This window comes from Emys orbicularis, chromosome 2, assembly GCF_028017835.1.
Source record: "Emys orbicularis isolate rEmyOrb1 chromosome 2, rEmyOrb1.hap1, whole genome shotgun sequence".
NCBI classification, from domain to species: domain Eukaryota; kingdom Metazoa; phylum Chordata; order Testudines; family Emydidae; genus Emys; species Emys orbicularis.
In genome coordinates, this window is record NC_088684.1 from 13,146,121 (window position 1) to 13,158,694 (window position 12,574).

The following is a 12,574-nucleotide window of genomic DNA, read 5'->3' on the forward strand; positions in this document are numbered from 1 at the left end:
GGCTTGGGCATGTGCAACAATATACACATAAAATGTTGGGGGTGCATCTAATGTCCTAAAGGAGTTGTCAAAAAGTCAGAGGAGGAGCAACAGGAAATAAAAATGATTTAATCTCTTGTGCTAAGCAGAAATGTTTGTCGCAGCCAGAACACAGGCTCATTTTACACTCACACATAATGCAGTTTAAGGTATGTCTACAGCACAGATCAGGTAGGTGTACAATTCACTAAAAACAGCAGTGCAACCATGGCTGCATGGGCAGTGGCACAGGCTAGCCACCCAAGTACGTAGCACTCCATTATTTTGCCAGGATCACTGTCAGACTGACAGACCTATAATTACCTGGGCCATACCATTTATCCTTTTTTAAGTATTGGCACAACATGAGCTTTCTGCCAGTCTTTTGGAACTTCTCCGGTTTTCCAAGACGTATACTGTTTGCACATTATAAATATGATCAAGTCATGACCACTTCAACCTAAACTACCATTCGTTTTTAGTTCTGTGATCAGTTCCTCTTCATCTGTCAAGATTAGGTCTAATAAAGAATTCCCCCATGCTGGCTGCAACACTTTTTGAGTCAGGAAATTGTCATCTATCATGTTTAGAAATTCCAAGGATGTTTTAGTACTGGCAGCATGAGACCTCCAGCATATGTCGCTCAAATTGAAGTCCACAATGATACTGCAGCTTTTCTTCCTACACATCGTAGATAGGTGCATAAGGAGCCAGTCATCCTGTTCCCTAGTTTGATTTGGTCATCTATAGGAAACACCAACTAATACCCCATCTTCTGCTTTATCTGTAAGAACACAGAGGAAAATAATCTTGAATCCGTATGGATCAGAGTTATCAGTAACTCAGAATCAGGTAATACCATTTTTGGCAGAGTGCCACTACCCCTCTCATTTTGCCTGGTTGATCCTTCCAAAATAGGTTATAGCCATTGATTTTAACATTCCAATCATGTGAATCATCCCATCAGGTTTCAGTAATACCAACTAGATTGACTTTATGCTCATAAATGAACAATTCCAATTCCTCTTTGTTTGTTACCAAGGCTCCTAGCATTGGTGTATCGGCAATTAAATAATTTCTTCTCTTCATGTTCTTTGGTTCCTTGATTAATTTTGTTCACAACATCTTGATTTTTGCGCTGAGTGATCATATCTTTCCTTTTTTATCCTGTTTTTGTTCTTATTTTAACACTGTATTCCCTTTCCATTGAGGTGGAGGCTGTCCAAACAATACAGCCCTCAACCCCACAAAAAGTGGACCACTGTTCCACAAAACCCAAACCTTACACCCTCCGCCACTTACCTAGCCAGCGGTTTCCTTCTAGAATCTTCTGCCTACTGTCTTCTTTCACTTGTGGGACTGGAAGGATCTCAGAAGCTTGTGTGGACATTCTTCAGCATGCTTCCAAGTTCTCTGAAGTAATATATTATCGCAAGATATCCCACAACACAATGTAATTAGTGCCAGTATGAACCGTCAACAATGTATCCTTGCCTGTCTACTTCAGAAACCCGTCCACACTCAGTGACATCTCATGTCTTGGCTCTGGGAAGACAACACACTATCCTTTTGTCCCTTGAAGAGTGTTCTTTTGAGTATTGACTTTCCAGCTAGGATCATCTATCTTCCTTGCACGGTTGCAGAACTTTTTGGAGGCTAGCTCCATTTTCTTACAGGTTAGTCCAAGGTGACATCCGCATGTGTGTCCTGTGTAACTCTCCGTTCCCTTGGAGCTGCTGGATCTTGAGAGGTATCTTCCAATTTTCACCTTGAGGACCGGGTATGGATTGGAAACTTCCAGCTGTGTGGAATCCCTCATGGTCCTCTTCTCTCTTGTGGCCACAGCCTGCCCATCCTCATCTGTCACTAGCCATGTAGAATTCCACTGTGACCTCTTGCCTCTGGTGGTTACAAACTGCCAGGGCTCCCCAACTTCCTCTCTCATGATTCCTTGGTGGCCAGTTCCATTCTTCTTTGAACCTGGGGTACTGATGTTTCCCAAACCTGGATGTCTAGGAACTCAGCAGTGTCTCTACTGGCCCTTCCAATCCAAGAATTGTTTCTTCCACCACAGGCACCCGTTTGCATTTCGAGCACAGGAAGTCTCTTCTGGCTTCAGGCAGGAAAGAAAATGTGTGATAACTCATGCCTGCATAACTCATCCTCTGAACCTGAGTCTACTTGAGCGTAATGAGTCATCAGTTACTCAGAGGGTTCAGCCAATCCACAGGCGATGTCCCACCCAGGTGATTCCAAGGCAGATATATAGGCTCTTAAGGGAAGCAGTCTCTCCAGTCTGTTCAACATCACTATCTAGCCAGGAACACCCCCTTTGCCAGTAATCTCAGCGTACTGCCCTTGCATCTACTCCAGCCTCAGCTGGCCACCTAGTGATTGCAGGTCATCACCACTTTTCCATTATTGGCCATTTTGAAATCTCATGTAGAGATTAACATGGCGGGAAAGCTTCTCACACTTCCTCCCAGCTCTCTCCAAAACTCTCCTTGTAGCTTCCCCTGTTTGTGGTTCCAAAGTTCACCTAGCAAGTGATTTTTTTCTTAATACCACATTTCCCTGCTTGGCTCAGCTCAGCTCTGTCTCCCACAATCAGGGACTTCAAACAGCAGGGCTGATCAAAGCTTCAAGGGTCAGAGCTCTGTGGCCTTTACCAAGGCAACAATAAACAGACCTGTCTCAGCAGCTTATTCAGGGGCTCATGGCCCAGTTATTCAACCCATGCACCGAGAACAAACAACCACCAGACTGACCAAATGCACCTGTCATGAAGACCTGTTTCCTCCAAGCACTGAGTCTGCAACTCTGGTCTCCAGACTCTCCTGTTAGCTGCGTCTGTTTGTGGCACTCAGACTCCCGATCTGAGTGGTTTACAACTTGGTAAATGTAGGCTGCCTCAGTGCAGACTTTGTCTCGCTTTACGTGGTTTCCCATCAACATTGCTGACAAAACTGGTCAGATTTCGACGGAGCTGGCTGTCCTCTGGGAGGCAGATCCATATCAGAAAATAGGGGCTAAATTGGGGGAGGGGGAAAGCGGTGGTACAAGTTCCAGCCACACAATTATCTCTGCCTGTGTGAGGTGCCACATAGTAGATTGTGCAGCTCTCTTGCTCTACTGGACTCCATGAACTTGGCTGCCCCATAGGGGCTTGAATTCACCTGCAGGCTCTGCTAGGCTTCTTGTGCTTGGTTCCTTGTTGATTGGGTGGGGGCAGGGAGAGGGGAAGTGGTGACATCTCCCAAACAACACTCCCTTGGAGGCTACTGATGCCAATCTGTGAGATTTTAGCCTGCTTAAAGTCTGGCAGCGCAGCAGGGATAAGGCAGGCTCCCTGGCTCCATGCCGCTCCAGAAGGCAGTCAGCACGTCCCTGTGGCGTCTCCACATGCTGCCCCTGCCTACTAGCACTGCCCCCACAGTTCCCATTGGCTGGGAACGGCGGTGCTTGCAGGCAGGAGCAGCGCATGGAGTCCCCAATCCCAGCCCAGAGCCCCCTCCTGCACCCAAACTCCCTCCCAGAGCCTGCGTAATGCCGACAAACCCCAGTTGTCAGCAGGTGGGATCGAACCTGGGATCTCTGGAGCTTAGTGCATGAGCCTCTACTGCATGAGCTAAAAGCCAACTGGCTGTTAGCTAAGGCTGTAGAGCAGACTCATTTAACTCTCTCTCTAAGTGGTTTCAGTGCCACTAGATGGACAGAACACCACACCCAGGATGTATGTGGGTTACACCAGCACCCCGCACCCCCGCTCCAGTTCTGTGCCTCCTCCCACAGCCAGTACTCCAAACCCCCTCCCGCACCCAAACTCCTTCCCAGAGCCTCCACTCTGCACCCCCCCTGCACCCAATCCCCTGCCCTAGCCATGAGCCCCCTCCTGCACCCAAATGCCCTCCCAGAGCTTGCACCCTGCACCCCCTCCTGCACCCCAACCCCCTGCCCCAGGCTCAGCCCGGAGTCTCCTCCCACACTCAGAACCCCTTGGCCCAAGCCCAGAGCCTGCACTCTCTCCCGCAACCCAACTCCCTGCCCCAGCCTGCTGAAAGTGAGTGAGGGTGGGAGAGAGCAAGTGACAGAGGGAGGGGGTATGGAATGAGTGGGGCATGGTCTCAGAGAAGGGGCGTGGCCTCAGGGCAGGAGGTGGGTTTGGGTTTGTGTGATTAGACAGTTGGCAACCCTAAGGGACTTGGGCCCACCTGGCTGTAGAATCAATCTTTCTCTAGCCCAAGGGATGTTTAATTATTTATACAAAGCAGAAAAGCTCCAACAGGAAAGTCTGAGAAAGCACCAATTGTAAACAGCCAGAAGACTGATGGCCAGGGTGCTCACCTTAAAAGTGGTCGATGCAGGTTCAAATCTGTGCTTTTGAAAGGTCTCCTCTTTGTACTGATGTGTAAAGGGATTTTTTTTTTTTTTTTTGAAATCTTAGTAAATTTTCACAGGATGAGAAAACCATTTCCCACCCAGCTCTGGGCCAGGCCTTTGGAGAGAAGGAAACAGGAGAATCATTGTGCTGATCTGTCACTGGAGCAGGTGAGGGAGGGAGGTTAGCACTCAGAAGGGAACCAGCAAAATAGCTGGAGAGCTGTCACTGTTAAATATGCCTACTCATGTTTCTCAGCATGTCCAGGCATATTTTCCAGCGCTCGTAAGCCAGCTTCTCCATATGCTCCCAAACAATAATTTTCAAATGCAAGCTTACTCACCAGGCCAGATTCCCCAAGCTCTCTGATCGCTCACAGTGTTTGCTTCATTTAAGGTGACATTTCATTAAACGACCAAGGGCAGAGCTTGTTTCGCCATAGCGTGCACGTGTGTGTAATAGCTTGATAACTAGTTTAAAAAAAAAGAAAAGGAAGAAATTAGATTTTACCTTTTCAGACGTGACTCTTTCTTCCAGACACCAGCACTGAAGTGGCATGAATAAAAGTCATGTGACATAACAGCGGCTCTGCTGCAATCATTGAAATCCATAGCCACAAAACAAACTCCTGCTCAATCCTTTTCCAGTTGCGTCTGAGCCAAATGGATACATTGTTGTGGGGTTACTTAGAGAGGTGAAATTATTCAGTTGTCTAAGGTGACTGAAAAGTTTGAGGGTGATCACTGATATAATAGTTTATCCCAGGAACTCAAAGTATTAAATGATGTTTGTGCCCCCTCAGTGAGTAAAATAAGCAGTTTACATATAGAGAAATAGAGGCACAGAAATGTTAAGGGACTGTCCCAAGACTGCACAGCACATCACTAGCATAGCTAGAACTCAGAAGTCCATTCTCAACCATTATACCATATTTCCTCACCATTGACTTCATCATCACTGAATGACCAATTGCTTTATCTGGCCACGTAGAAAGTAGGGAAAAGCCACTTCTGGAGCAGTGTTCCCTCCAAACAAAGGGTTTCTTATGGATCTGTTGTTACAATGGGGTTTTCTGAACTCAAAACTATGGTAACTCATCTCTGTTTTCCAGGTGGTTTTAGGATATAAATCAATGGGGACACAGCTCCTCTGTCTGATAAATGGTTGGTACACACAAGAGTGCTTTCACCCCAAAATCCTTGTTTTTATTCATCCTAAAGCACGCTTCTAAAATAACTATAATCTAGAGCACCCCAGATATAGTTACCCAAAGTCTGAGATGGTGTTAAGTGGTCAGCAGCAAGTTTCCTGTCTGTTAAACCCTATCCCCGGGCTTCTCTCCACCAGACAGACCTATCTCCTATGCAGTCTTCTCCCCAACTGAGCTCCCTCAGTCTAATTAAAAGTCCACCTCATCTGGCCAGGAGATAATTAATTAAACACCCTGTAGGTGAAGAGCATGACTAATTGGGGTTCTTTCCCTTCTGTTGCAGGTGACAGGGGTAAGCCCCATCACAATGACTATGTAGGGGAGTTAAGTGGCTCTGAGTTATTTCTCTGCAGAACATAAGTAAGAGACTCTACTTGCTTTCAGCTTATGCCCTCTTGGAGAACAAGAGAAATCCCCTGTGTGATTTTGGAGGGCTTTTCTGCATGGGAAAAATAATCACCTATGTCTTGATTTATCCTTTATTTACTGGGGCTAAGCCAACAGGAGGGACATAAATGACATTTAATTTAGTCATGTGACTATAGAGTTCCCATTTGATTCCCTGTTGGCCAGATTCCAATCCTCTTATTCATGTTGAGTAATACTATACAATGCAAATAGCACTAATGAAGTCAATGGAAGCAATTCCGGCTCTACTGAGGTCAATGGCAGAACTCCCATTGACTTCAACACAAGACTTCTTGCAGAATAAATGACTGCTCAGGCTGAGTAAGGATGACAAAATCCAGGCCTCTGTGAATTACAATAGGTAAAGGAAATATGCAAATTACTTTTAAATAGATCTGCACCAAAACACTAGTGCCCTCTCTCAATCACATACAGAGAGAGAGAGAGAGAGAGAGAGAGAGCACAAATCACAATGGGCTACATCAATTTGGACCATACTTTGCCTTCAGTCACATCACTGGAAATCAGAACTCACTCCCCAATGTCAGTGTAATTCATCTACATTTACACCAGTATAAGTAAGGGCAGAATTTGGTCTGTTGCATTTCTTATCAATATTATTGCTTAGTAGTTTTACAGAAGCAGCTAGAAGTCCAACCAGCACTGGAGCCTCAGTCTTCTATACCCAGCACACAGAGTGAGAGATGGTCCTTGCCCTGAAGAGTTCATGGTTTAAATAGACAATCCAGAGAAGAGCTACAGGGGAAAGGGGAAACAGAGAGGTGGATGGCTTGCGCACAGCAGATTAGTGGCAGAGCAGGGAATAGAACCCATGTCTCTAAGCTTCCAGTACACTAACCATTAGACAATGCTACCCCTCATGTTAGCTCTGTAACTCCTTTATCTCAAAGGATAAGTGCACTCTACAAAAACTAAACCTGCAGTACCCTTCCCTTCTGGAATGTAGCCACCATGAGCGTAGATGGCAGCTTAACTGTCAGGGAAGGGCTAAGACACCATGGAATCATTAATGTGCCAAGGGGTCTTTAGGATATGTCTACATTGCAATTAAAAACCTTTGCCAGCTAACTGGGGCTTCAGGGCTTGGGCTGCGGGGCTGTTTAATTGCAGTCTAGACTCCCACATGGCAGGATCCTAAAGCATGGGTGCCAGTCACGGATTTAAATTAAACAGCCCCACAGCCTGAGCCCTGTTCTCTCTCAAGCCAGCTGACACGGGCCAGCTGCGGGTGTCTAATTGCAGTGAAGACATACCCTGAATGTACATGCAGACTACGTAAGACTTCGGTTTTAAGGCTTCATCAAAAAAAAAAAAACCCTCTCCCCCTGTAAACTGTATATCTCACATACATACATAAACTTACAAAGGATTAAAAGTTCAGTCAACCGCACTACGTTTCAATCTTGGGGTTGCAGGGAGTTGAGTTATTTCACACCTGAATGCTTACACCACTAAGCCATCACCTTCTGGCTAGAAGCTCTAGCTTCCAGGCAGACAGCACGGCAGAGTATGTCTAAGATCACAGGTTTGATCTTATTACGTTAAAAAAAACTCCCAGAAAGAAGCAGCCTAGCCCCCTGCCACCCTGATTACATACTGTTCTGTGCTATAATTTTAAAACAAGCAGCACACATCCACATCAAAGCAATTAATTGCATGCTCACAGCAACGCATCCCCCAGTCATTCACGGTTGGCTTTAACAAAGTGAGATATACTTATAAGTTTAAAAAAAAATTAAAAAAAAAAAATATCAAGGACTTTGAGGAAGTTAATTTAAATGGAAAGATCCATGTAAGTGAAACAACAGAGTGAGCCGTATCACCAGAAGCAAATTAGCATTGCATATTCCCTTTTGGCTGTGCAAAAGGATACCCCATGCTGAGCTTCATCGTTCAGTGGCGTAGAAACAGACAGTGAGCAGCAGGCCCGTTGAGCCGCGTTGCAGGAGTGCCTTTTTTTCTACAAAGGAAAGCTGAAAAATAATTTGATGCTGCCCCACAGTCAGTTTGGCTTATTACATTAGGGATGTATTTAAACCTGACATAGATGAAATAGTCAGATCCGGTTGATCTGAATGGGTTTTCAAACTCTGCTGCTGTCGATTCTTTGGAGTAACCTGTCTAAACGCTCAGTGATCCATAAAGTCTAAAAAACTGTCCACTTAAATCCTTCAGCTAAGAAGACATATGGGGAAGGGAAGTGCTGATTAAGCAGGCATTATTTCAACACCAACAGTTGTTTTTCTACTCTACTGAGACATAACACTATAGGCATAATGCCATTAAACTAATACCTTGTGCTTATTCAACTCCTTTCCTCCAAAGATCTGAAAACTTGTACAGACGTCAGTAAATGAAACCTCACAACACCCCTGTGCACTAGACTAGATTCTTTAACTAGATACCAGGCTGAGACCTAATGGAAGGCAGAGATTATCCCACATCTGTCTGCTGTGGGCTCCTTACACCTGCCTGTGAGGCATCTGGCACTGGCTGCTGTAAAGATACTCAACTAGATAGACCTCAGGGATGATCCATTCTGGCAATTCCTACATTCCTATTAGGGTGACCAGATAGCAACTGTGAAAAAAAGAGACAGGGGGTGGGGGGTAATAGGCCCCTATATAAGAAAAAGTCCCCCAAAATGGGACTGTCCCTATAAAAACGGGACATCTGGTCACCCTAATTCCTATTCAGTTTGTATCTGAGGTTTTGGTTTTCTGCTTTATAAAGATAAGGACCATTCACAATGTTTGCATCTAGGTCTAGTTTTGGATTCTGTGGACCCCTACATTTCGGATGTGTTTGCATCCGGGGTTTGAAGACGGGTCCATTTGTTGTAAAAAGGAAACACAAACAAACCAACAAACCAACCCAAGCTCAGATTCCCCAGGCAGTGCATCATCATTGCTTTGGGGCTGGCACGGACTTATTTCAAACAATTGTGGTTCACAGAGCTTGATCAAACGTTTAGCAGAAGTCCGTGCAGAGCTGCACAGGAGAGCTGTGTGAAATGTGACTGGAGAAGGTGCTCAGAGGGTGTAGCTAGTTCTCTTGGAGCTAATAGAATTATGCTGGTTTATTCCAGCTGAGAAACTGGGCAATAGTAACTAAAAACTGCTAAAACTTCCCTGGTTTTTTGGACTTCATCACAAACACAAAATTCAGCCTGGATCTGAGCCATTCATTCCTCTTTCGATGAGCTCCCTAAATAAGTTCCTAGTTATTCTTGAAGGGCCGTATCCAAAGCCCATTGAAGTCCAATTGACTTGGATTGTGGCTTTGGATCAGGCCTTTAGGTGGAAACTACAGGAAGCTTAGGACTTCCACCCAGTTTTGATTCAAAACGAGGGAACCCTCAGCAGTTTTGCTTTGAATTTTAGGGCTGTCAAACCCTGAAACTCCAAATAAAGTCCACAGGGCTTCATTGTGGCCTTCCTGGTAATTGCTGTGTTAGTGGCGGGTGAGTGGTTAGCATGGGTACCACACCAGTGATGGTGTGTGAGGGCACACTTCATTTCTAGGACTATGGCAAGCAAATGTCTTCTTAGGATACTAGGGGAGTATATATGGGAACAGCAATTACTGCATCTCAGGAGGATCAACCATTTTTGAAATTGTTGATGACAAGTTTTTGCAAACTTTTTGCATTCCTCAGCCAGCTCTCTCTTTTCTGCTATAGGAGTGCTATAAGGCACTAACCCCTGACTGCCACCTACTGCAAAAGGGGTCAATGTCTATGGTCTTGCCTTATTTAGAACTTTATTCGTTATGTAGTCCCATTGACATTGATGAGATACTTGCAGAGTAAGGTGCTACTCCTGGTGAGTAGAGGTATCAGAATCTGGAGCTAAACAAGAGAGAGATGGTAAACAATGTACAGTAAAAGCGAGGAAGATTAAAATATGTACACTGAAATCTTAAAGAGACTACTCAAGGGACCAAGCATATCCTGTATATGTGTCAACTCATTTCTCTCCAGAAAAGGCAATAAAGTACTCCTGCAGTCTAAACCATCCTAGCTACTTGCATGAGAGAAAGGATAGTCCAGGGAATTGGGCACAAGCTCAGGCTTCCTAAACACCCAGTTCAATTCGCTGGTTTGCAACAGCCCTCTTATGTGACTGCTAGCAAGCCACTTTGTCTCTCTGCCTCGGTTCCCCAGCTGCAAAATAATAATAATAGCACTTCCCTTGCTTGCAGGGTGTTAAGAGAATAAATGTGTTAAAGATTCTGCAGTGTGTTCAAACACTGCAGTAATGGGGGGCATATAAATGCTAAGGAAAAATAGATAGCCAGAACAAACATTATATTTATCGAATGAGTAATGACACACAACTGATGAACAATTTCATTTCTTGTTATTCACATAATATAAAACAATTGGAAACTTGATTCTAATTCTAGACTCATTTCAATATTTCAGGATTTTTTTAAAGTGTAGATATAAATATCTCCCGACATGTAGATATAAATATGCTCTGTATATACAGAATCAGTAGAACACAATGACATATAATATTCAGTCTTCAACGTTGTGTTAGGGTGAAATTAGCAAACTGTGAGATAAATGGTTTCTGAAGTCTCAATCCCTAGCAACTCTTTGGCGTATTAAAGTGTCAAGAGTATAAATCCTGCTTAATTCAAAAATTTTAATTGGTGTTTGATATATCTCAATATAAGCAGGATCACATATACCCAAGAGAGCTAAAAAAAGAAAACTCTCCTTTTCATAAGAAACATAATGGTGCAAGTGCATTGTAATTTGGGTCTGGGTTTACAGACATCTCCTGGTGGTTGTACAGTTGTATCAGTTCAGTTGATGTCAGCACCCAACAATGTCACGCAGAGAAAAAAAAAATCGCTTCACCATAGAATTTACATAATACTAGAGCTGAAGAATTGAAAAAGATCCCTCATAAAAGGAGATTAAATGTTGAATTCATAATCTTCTAAAGGATTGCATATGCATGTGCCTGCATGCCTCTGCGTGTATAGATACACATACACTGTAGAAATATATACACAAACACTGAGCTCTGTGCATGAGACAGTCTTATTTTCAGTGTTGTTCATAAACAGGTCCTAAGTGACTTAGTCCTGGGTGCACAAAAGGAGTTAGGCATGGGCGGCGCATGAACCCACCGTTTGGGGAGGCTCACCCCCAGCCCTTCCCCTTCCTCACAAGGCCCCTCTCCTTCCCGCCCCCGGAGCCCTGAGCCCTCCACTGTGTGGCCTGAGGAACCTCACCCCAGCCCGCCTGAATCCTGACCCACCAGCTGGCCTAACTCCCAGCTGCCCTGCCCCAGCCCCGGGCCGGCAGGCCCAAGCTCCAAGCGGCCCCAGCCCTGGGCTGGCCTAGTCTAGTGAAGACCTGCTATATCTATGGCAGAGCACTCTTCCATCGACCCCAGTACTCCAGCTCCCCGAAAAGATTAAGGTAAGTCTCCCGTCGACGCAGCGCAGAGAAGACACCACGGTAAGTCGACCTAGGCTACGTCGACTCCAACTACATTATTCACATAGCTGGAGTAGTGTAATGTAGGTTGACTTACCCCTGTAGTGAAGACAAGCCTTCAGGGAATATATGCAGCAACAGTTTAGCACTGCAGGATAACACTACAGTGCTTAGGACAAAGTGCGGAAACCCATATCCTGTTAAACTGCAAAGGGAATTTAGATAGGGAGAATTACCCAGGTTGGGCTGTGGCTAAAATACCAGGGGTAACTGTCCCTAATTTTGTGAAAATTACCAGTAGATCTTTAATGACTCTACATGGTCTTGGAAGACATTGGCACTACATGTCATCTAGAACAGTGGTTTTCAAGCTGTGGTCCACGGACCCTGGGGATCCGCAGACTATGTCTAAGATTTCCAAATATCTCAATTCAAAATTTTTAGGGGACAGCAAATGAAAAAAAAATTGAGAGTCTCTGATCTAGAAGGAAGTAAAATACTCTTCATCACTATGCTGGGAGGATGTTAGCTCAATGCCAATTCATAGAGAAGTGATCTCCCATGTGGCAGAATGTAGCCCATTCTCCAGCATCAAAAAAATATGGTCAGGCTTAACTGATTGTTGATTCTGTAGGTCTGGAAAACTGTTCAGAATTCACTTGGGAAACTGGCCAGAATTACAAGTGACTGTGTTGATCTGGCTCTCAGAAAAAGTGGAGTGCTAAGGCAGCTTTATTTTTGAAGGTGATCTGAGATGTGCTTATTCTGGGGGTCAGTGTGGTAAGGGAGCACGTGAGTAGACGGAGACAAAGTTGCATTTGTATTTTGCATTCAGTGCTTTGGATGAGTTTGAACACCTCTTTATTTCTCTGCAAAAAGAGGCTGGCCACATATTGGCATTAAATTACTTTAATCCTCCCAGCTGCCAGCTGCCTCTACTAAGGGAGTGCTGCCACTTGTCAGTTGCAAGAAATAATTGCTGTAAATGAATTTTCTCCGTTTTTTTTTCCAAATCAGCAAATATAGCGGTAATGTGTGTACCATGAATATTTCCAGTTCTTCTCTGTGTTCTAGGAAATAG